We start from the raw sequence: 9280 nt of genomic DNA, 5'->3' as shown, positions 1-9280 counted from the left end.
AAACAGTAATTATATCCGAAGTCAATTAAGACTTTCTGATTGAAAAATGAATGCCGCTATTGAGTAGTTACTAAGCAATCAGTGGCGGCCTGGCCCTTTTCGCATGGGGGGGGGGGCGCAATGGCGCCCTCCATAACTAACACTATTGTCTTTTTCCTGAGAATTTTGGCAGTACAGGGGCGGTGCCAAGAAATTCAAAGTGGGGGGGGGGGGGAGGGCTCGAGTTAATAGCTTTATTTGACTAAAAAACCAACATTGGGAAGGGCCAGCAAGAGGTTGTCAGAGGCCCTTGGTATAACTGTGAATAAAAGAGGCTTTCTTGCGAGCGGAACGAGCAGAAAATTTTTGCGACCACGCCCTTTAGATTGGCTTAAAAAACATTTCAAAATATTTCCTGCAGTCAATTTCTTGAAAACGTTTAAAAATGTTGCTATTTTTAAGGCACCCTTTTAGTACATTTGATTAATTCCAGTCTTAAAATGGATTTTATTACTTTGTAATAAGGAAAAGAATCCATCCTATCTTTGTATCGTCGAGACAAATTGGTCCTTTCATGAGAAATGAAGCAATGAGACAAAATCTACTGACCCCCACATGAGCAGGTCTCTGAAGGCCAGCAGAGCCAAAGAGACTCATCGAAAATCAAAACTTTCCCTGGAAGGAGGGCATGAGTCTCGGGACACCCTAAACACAGACTGTCCCTCGACATCCTAAACACAGTCTGTGTGTACTATGAGTGCTGTGTTCTCTACACGAAAGAATTTAACTACGTAAGTTTCCTGAAAATTCTCTAGAAAATTGATTAATTTTTTCACCCCTGCGAACAGTACAAATGTTTTGTCTGGATAATACAGTACGGAAGGGGCAAAAGGACGTGCCCTTGAAGTGAGAATGTTTTAAAGGGGTATGGAGGCATGCGCCCCAATAAAGTTTTGAGTTTTATGGCGTCTTTTTTGTCTTTGCTGGCCTCCAAGAGACCTAATAACCAGACAAGTCGGTCGTATCAAACTTCCTTAATGTTTACGAAAATCATGGGATGGATGGTTCTTAATTTGTTCTTAAATTATTAGGATGTAACAGTGCCGTCGGAACAAAATTCATATTGGGGGCTGCCCATTGTATTCCTTCTTATTCCGTGCACTGTTACAAAGGGAACATTCTACAGCTTGACAACTATTGGGGGGCTCCAGCCTCCAGCACCCCTATTGAGATCTAGGGAGGTGTTCAGGCCTGCTTGTCAATGTCACTTTATTCGAGGGGTGTATCACTACCAAAAAGGTGTACGAGATTTTAGAGCTTTTGAAAAATCTTATGCTGAGACAGAAGATTTTGTAATTTTTGCAAGATCTTAAGGATGATTTGTTTTTAAATGAAAGTTCTGCGATTAAGGAAGTTGATAATGATAGCTATGATACCCCGATGGCAGTTTGTTTACCGAACAGTGCACAATAAAAAGTTTGTTATTTATGCAATAGATTTTTTCGGAACCTGTGCACCAAACGAAAATGAATTTCTAGCAGGGATGAAACTGCTGCTTTAAAGTGTTTACCATCATTGTTGGATTACCCCAAGAGGATTCAATACTTGATGTTGAAAAACGAAATTTTTTATGTTGGTGTTTGTTGTTAAAGTTTGTTACTGACATCAAAAATCTATTTTTAGAACTTCTTAATTTAGAACAGCATAAATATCTCTCAACACGCAAAATTATATTCAAAATTGGGTGAGATATGGCCGATGAAAGATTCCAAGTTTGCAAACGGATTGTTGTTATTCTGGCCTGGTTCATAAAATTATCAACCGAGACCAAAGCCTGAGCTCATATGACAATGTCTCAGCCAATTTGTAACACATTCAACAAATTTTGTACATTGAGAGGTATTCATAATGCTCTTTTAGGAGTTATAGTCAAAATTAAAAAATCTAAAAACAAATTTTGTGATTTCATCATTTTGATGTGAAGTCTCACATTTTTACAACAATATAAGTTTAAGAATAGTGTGACTCAAAACTGCTAAAAGTCAAGATTAAATGAACCTAATAGCTATAGGCCAAAAGTTTGTCAAAGCATTAATTTCGCTTACCTTGGTTGCTCCCGCAGGTTTTAAATATCATGTTGCTTTTTTAACTACTCATTGAAAACAGGTCTGATTTTATTTAATAATTGCTTGAATTTTAGTGAGTTCTAGGCGGAAATTTAAAATGGTATGCAAGGAAATACCTTTGCTAAAAAAGTTTTGTTAATTTCCTAGAAAACTGCCTAAAGCTACAACTCTGTTTTTATGAGATAACATAACAGGTTTATTACAGTTTTTGCTTTTCTTTATTCATTCATAGATTTTATTATTGCTACTTTTATTGACAGGTTGTGGTAATAGAGAGGCTGATTTATTAATACTAGTATTTTGAAAATCAGCTTATCTTTGGCATAAGGAATTTCTATACAATTTTTGAGAAATGCCGTCACATGAATAAGGGACATAAAGCCCTGGTCAAACGATTCAACATTTCACCCAACATTTCGCTCAACATCTTGTTGGATCGTTTGATCGTTTGATCGTTTGATCGTTTGATCGTTTGATCGTTTGATCGTTTGATCGTTGGGTCACCCAACATCGTAAAATTTCGATGATGGACGAAATTTGATTGAGGTCAAAAAAGGTTGGCTGCTGACGTCCAACAATTCTCCGATACGAGCAATTTGTATCTTCACATTTGGCAAAAATGGATAACAGCATTGGAACCTTCTTGTTGAAATAATTCTGTGCCAAAAATTTCAAATTGTTTGGGCCGTCAGGCTGCGAATTACCCCATTTTCAAAATTTAGCTTTTCCTATACATTTCAATGGAATTTTTTGCTGTAGAGAAATTTTTTCACTACAGCAGCAAGTTCCTGTCAACTCTAAAGAAATATCTAAATATTCGAAACAAAGTAACATTCGACCGAACGGTCCAAACAACATGAATTTTTCAGTATAAACTAATTTAAAGATGAAGATTTCAATTCTGAAGTCTATTTTCAAAAAAGATCCGTAGATAGCGAGTTACAAAATTGATGACGTCAACTTGAATCCATCAATTCTTTTGTCTTGAAGTGTTAAGTGAAATGTTGGATCGTCAGCCAACATTGTTGGCTCTGCGCAAGCATAATCTGTAAAAGACCGCCAAAATTCAATCATAGTATTGCTGTTGACTTCTTGGGTTGATTTCGTTCGCTTCGACTCTCGCTTCGACTCTCGCTCCGACTCTCGATTTTCCTTACAATTGCTAACATTTACAGCTATGGCGGCGATTGCCTTTCGTTTTCTCGGATCGAAATGTGGCGCATCGTTATGTGCGGTCATCATCATGAGCGTCTGGTGTGCCTACTGTTGTTAAGCAACATCAATGTTACCTACTACCCATGCCCTTTTCGATCTGCGCGGGAAAATGTTGGGCGAAATGTTGGGTGAAATGTTTTTGGGGGATCGTGAACGGATGAAAATTCTAATTTTACATGAGGAATTTTCCTTCGACCTGTTAATCTACTCTGCCTACTAAATTGATTTTTGGAAATAGCCTTATTCCAGATTTTTAGTTTCTGTATAATAACCAACATTTTGCTCATAATAATTAGTCTTAAGCATAAAAGCGCCAAAGAAGACAAAGGAGATCTCTAAACTTTGATAAACGTAATACGAACATTTTATCTTTTTGTAAGAAGTAAAGCAACATCAAAGCCATTCCAGTGCTAGATCTTGGATACACATTAATTTGCATTTAATAATAAAAAGTTATATTCTTTCAAGTCAATGAACAGCGATTATATAAAATATCTTTTTTACAATAAAGAGCATAAAGGAATTGACCATTTCATCTTTTGTTCTTGATCGAAGGAAACTTTTTACAATTTTCAGAGGGCTAAATGTTTTACATGTGTCTTACAATGTCTTAAAATGTCTTACAATGTGTTTTACAACTGAAAAGGGTGATCTGAGGGCAAGTGCGTACTCCCGATTCGTAGGATAAAACACTCTTCTTTGATCAACACGTTTCTTTGAATAACAATTTTCTTTTATCAAATACTTCTGCTGCCTCTTCTTTGATCAATGTTTTAAGGCTTCTCATCAGCTTTATCATGGCAATTAATGATAAGATTTAAGGTGGTCTACAAAGTACAGGGGGAGCTTAGCATACACTCGTTAAGAAGCTTTGAAATCTGTTAAGAAGCTTCTGGCAATGAAAGATTTTTAATGTTTCAAATGAATGGGCTACTCGTAGTTTCTTGAAAAATTCCCACTTTCAATTGTTCAAACAGGGTATAATTTTTAATTTTTTCAAACAGGGTATAATTTTTTTCAAAATTGCAGGCTCAATCAATACTGATAGTAGAATCTAAATTCTAAACTTCCTATCCAGAAATTCACCTTGCCTGTTCAAAATAATTGAATGTCCTGTCCACAGTTGCCATATGGCAACTAAATATTCATTGGTTGTTCTGTATAGGTAGTCTGTGTTTTAGCTTACCAAATCTTTTTGTGATGTTGCTATGGATATCTATTTTATTGAATTGAATGTTTTTATTGGTTTGTCTTGTTTTTGGGAGGGAGAAGTGGCGGTTTGAGCAGCGTCGGTTCATCGCAGTTTTTAGTGGCTTTCATCGGTTGAAAATTGTATCCTTAAAGTTTCGCAAATATATTGCTTATCACTGGATAGTCTATATTCAAAAGTTATATTTTGATATGGAAGACGACATTTTTTTGTTGACAGGTTGGTTCTTACATTTTTTTGCTTCTAACAATTTGGTTGTCATTTGGCAACTACGGTCATTCATGGTCGAATTTGCCAAATGGGCCTAAGTATGTTTACAGTCGTGTTTCCATGTCCTCTCGGCGAATTCGTTGAAACCCAATGATGATCTTGGCATTGTTGGACTGTTCTTTGATTCAAAAACTTTTTATTTCAATTTCAGTTTATAAGTGATGGAAACAAGATGCTAAGTTGGATACAATCTTGATGAAGCTTTGCAGTACGTGGTAACACCCGGGTCTGATTCAGAGACTTCCGATCTAGAAATGATGATGGTGAAGATCTAGATAAAATACTGTTAGAAAGAGAACCATGCCAAGAAGCCTCTGCCATGTCTGATAATTGTGAAATCATCGAGGATGGAGTTGAAGATGCAAGCCAAAGTGACGGGGTCAACAGCGGAAAAGAAGGAAACAGTAGTGCAGCAACAAAGAAGCAATCTTACATTGGAGTAGCCGTAAACCACTATTGACAGATGTTACTTTTAACGGCCCACAATTTAGCTTACCGCCTGAAAATTTTGATCAGCTTACTCCACTATGGTATTTTAACCAGTTCTGAGATGACACCATGACCAGTCAGCTGGTAGAGCAAACAAACCTGTATAGTGCCCAAAAGACAGGTACAAATATACTGAACCCACAAAAATGAAATTGTGCAGCTTATAGGGATCCAGTTGAAGGTGGGCATTGTAAAAATGCCAAAATACAATAGTTATTGGGCAGGTGAGACAGGATACTCTCCTATTGTTGATGGGATGGCATTAAGCAGATATAGAAAGTTAAGACAGTTTCTTCATGCAAATGATAACTCTGAGAAGGACAATCCGGAGAATAAAGGCAACAAGCTGTACAAGATTGATCCAATTCTTCAATTTGAAAATTGCCAAAAAATTGAAACAGAAGAGTACCAATCCATTGACGAGCAGATTGTCCCGATCCTAAGATTGACAAAGTTTAGTGGGATAAGACAATACAATCCTAACAACCCCACAAATGGGGCTTCAATAACTTTGTGAGAGCAGGTCAGAGTGGAATGATTTATGAATTTTTCTTATACCGGAGATGCTAGTGCAAAAATGTCGTTCTAAAGCTCTGTGACAAAGTGTTGACTCGTTGCAATTATAAAGTTTTTTTGACAATTGGAACTTTGCCTGGTTCTCCAGGAAAGGGGCATTTTAACGACAGCAACAATCAGAAATAATCGTCTTGCTAGTTGTACCCTGAAAAGTGAAACAGAGATGAAAAAGGTGGGTAGAGGCAGCTTTGGGTTCCAAACAGACCAGAATACTGGGATGGTTGTCTTGCGCTGGTTTTACAACAAGTGTGTTATACTTGTATTGGGACGTATTAAATTTTACTCTCTTTCGTCCTTTACCAGAGCGATCATACTGTGGTTAGTTCTAAACATTTCATGCTGTCCATCTTCAACTGTTTCAAGAAAACAGAGCCTTCCGAAGTACTTTGCAGTGTTATTGAAGAAGACTGTGCTGTGAAAACAATCGATTTAACTGGATGTGAAGCAAAGAATGTCAAAAGTCAATTAGAGAAAACAGAAGCTCAGGGATCTGGAGCAAGAAAACGCTACATAAAATAGAGGCGTGAACAGAGAGCAGAAATTGGAGAAAGAGCACAGAGATATGGAATTGCGAGCGCCTTGAGGCACTTTGCTGGAGTATGCCCAAACCTGAAGAAGGAAACTGTTTTTGAGTTTCAAAACTTGTACGAAAAGTTGAAATCAACGCATGAAAATATAGCTAAAATTCACTAAAAAATACGAGGAGGACCCAAACTTCTTCCTGAACACCTGATGGAAAAAACTATGGATACAGTGAAGTCTCTTCGACTGAAAGTGGCACCAATAAGCAGATTAGTATTTAACGTCATTTCCAAAGAAATTGTCATTGCAATGACAGAATGCAGCTTGTAGAAAATGACGGACATTTGTCGTATGAGCAAGAAACATTTTTAATGAAATGGATTGTCGAGGCAAAAGAATGAAAATGCGCATGACAACAACCTGCAAGATTCCTGTTGCACCGGTGTCATATGCGTTTTGGTAACCTTATGCATTTCGGTCCGGATACTCAAATGCATGGCAATTTTGGTTATACAAAAACGTACCCAAGCACTTAAACAATAGGGTACCATAACGAATGGTGGAATTTAGCATGTGAACCGGTCCAGGTATACAAATGTTCTGGCTCATTTTGTTCAGAATGTGAAGAACAATAGAGCCATTTCTAACAAGGGGGTACTAACAAGAAGCGGTGCTGTGATTTCCCTTGTTAATTTATGCAAAAAGTACAACATTAATGGCGACTCCAAAGTTTTTTTGATTGAAAAGTGTTAAATTTTAAACTCAAAAAGCATTTTGTTCAATTTGTTATTTATAACGTGTCATAATTTTGCACTACGATAAAATCACATGATTTGAAACACATTGCGTTTTACAATGTTACATTTTTGCATAGGGTACCAAAACGCATCTTAGACCGGCTTTGTTAGAAGAAGAACAATTCACCTTTCAGCGTAATATTAAAAAGGCGGTTGACAGCCACAACATTCCAGAAGAGTTAATTTTGAATTTTGACCAGACACAACTTTCATATGGGTGTACTAGCAACACAACTCTTGACTCAAAATCTGTGTCAATCGTCAGGAAAGGAAAACAGAAACAGACCATTGGAACCTTTACAGTGAGTAGAAAAACTGACCGTTGCCACCACCCGAAAGGAATCGACTTCCAATAAAGAATTTAATGGTTTAATGTCATTCATACGTCAAATCATCGGAGCTGCGAAGAATCTGCGATTAAACATCTGGAGAAAGTGCTGTTTTCTTATTTGTCAACGAAGAGACATCATCTTAAACTATCGGATGATCAAAAAGCTCTTTTAACATTATATTTCTTCAAAGGACAATCAACAAAACGAGTGTGATGTGAGAAAACAATTGTGCGTTTGTTTTCGGCCCATTTTCAGTCATTAGATCTGAATATAAATGGTCATGCAAAGCAGTTTCTAAAATGAAAATTTGGAAATTGGTATGCTGAGCTAGTGACAAAGGAAATCGAAAAAGGAATAAATGTGTTCTCAGTGAACATCGAGAGGAAGCTGTCCATCGTCAAGCCTTTGCATGCACGTTGCTTGATCAGCTTTTATGATCAAATGCAAAACAACCGACAAATGATCATTAAGGCCTTTGAAATGGCAGGCATCATTCCCATTGCCACAATTGAGGTTCCTGACGAGAATCCATTTAAACAGCAGTTGCGTTTCTAGGGAGGGCTACTGGGGCCTTGGCCCCCCAGAACTTCTTCCTGCCCTTTCATTTGCCCCCCCACTTTTCTAAGAAGATTTTGGTTATTGGTTAGTGTTTCCATCCATATGCTTTATACGTAGCTTTTGATATGAAATTTAATTATTCATTATAATGCCTATATACTCTTGCTAGGTCCTAGGGTTCGTTGTTAGATGGTGGGCCTATTTCAACCGTTTTTTGCTAATGGCTTCCTGTCACTAAAGTTGTAATAATTTTTCGAAATTGTTGCGAAACTACTGCTATTCATCGAATTTTTTTCGCCCAAGGGTTGTGCTTTTCAATAATGTATAGGTTTTTAAGTTTCAGAAAGCGCAAGGACTCAAATGATAAGGAGCTACAAGCTAAAAAGGCTAGAAAAGAAGATACAGGAGTGAAAGTGGCGCCAAATGACATATCTCAACAGGCTGGAGATCAATTATCTAGGCCATTGCTCGAGACCTATCCAAAGTACAGTGCAAGGACATCTCAAAGTAGATTATCTGTAGCAAGTTGGTATGAGCGCTACAGTTGGGCCGAGTATTCACAAGGATTTGATGCAATGTTTTGCTTTCCCTGTCGACATTTCTGCCCTCCTGGTTATGGTAACGCTGAAGAGGCATTTACTAAGACTGGATTTCATCCATGGAAAAAAGCACATGGAAAGGAGGGTGCAATAACGAAGCACATCAACTCTCAATGCCACAAAGCTTCAATAATGTCTTTTAGTGATTATGAGAGAAACAAAGCTGTCAAAACATCCGTAGAACAGGTTTTAAATGAAAACTATCGTAAAAAGTCAGCGAAAATTGCCATTATATGAAGACGTTTGGAGAAGTCATTCTCATCATTGCCACTCAAAACATTGCGCAGAAGGGACATAGAGAGGGTGACGATGTTACAAATCCAGGTAACGTCAGAAAGTTGCTTCGATTAATTGCTAAACATGACCCTGTTATGGCCAACCGTGTAAAGAGTGGACCAAAGAATGAAAAGTATACTTCCTTCTCGATACAAAATGAAGTCATAGAAACCTTGGCAACCATGATTCTTGAGAAAATCATAGAGAGTGTTAAAAAATCACGATTTTTTCAATACAAGCTGATGAATCAAAAGATGTCAGAAAAACAGAACAATTGTCTTTCGTAATACGACTTTTCCAAGAGGATGCAAAAACATCCAGGAATGCTTTA

This window comes from Rhopilema esculentum, chromosome 14, assembly GCF_057945365.1.
Source record: "Rhopilema esculentum isolate cy_ngs chromosome 14, ASM5794536v1, whole genome shotgun sequence".
Classification (NCBI taxonomy): Eukaryota; Metazoa; Cnidaria; class Scyphozoa; order Rhizostomeae; family Rhizostomatidae; genus Rhopilema; species Rhopilema esculentum.
Note: the sequence above shows the minus strand (reverse complement) of the source record.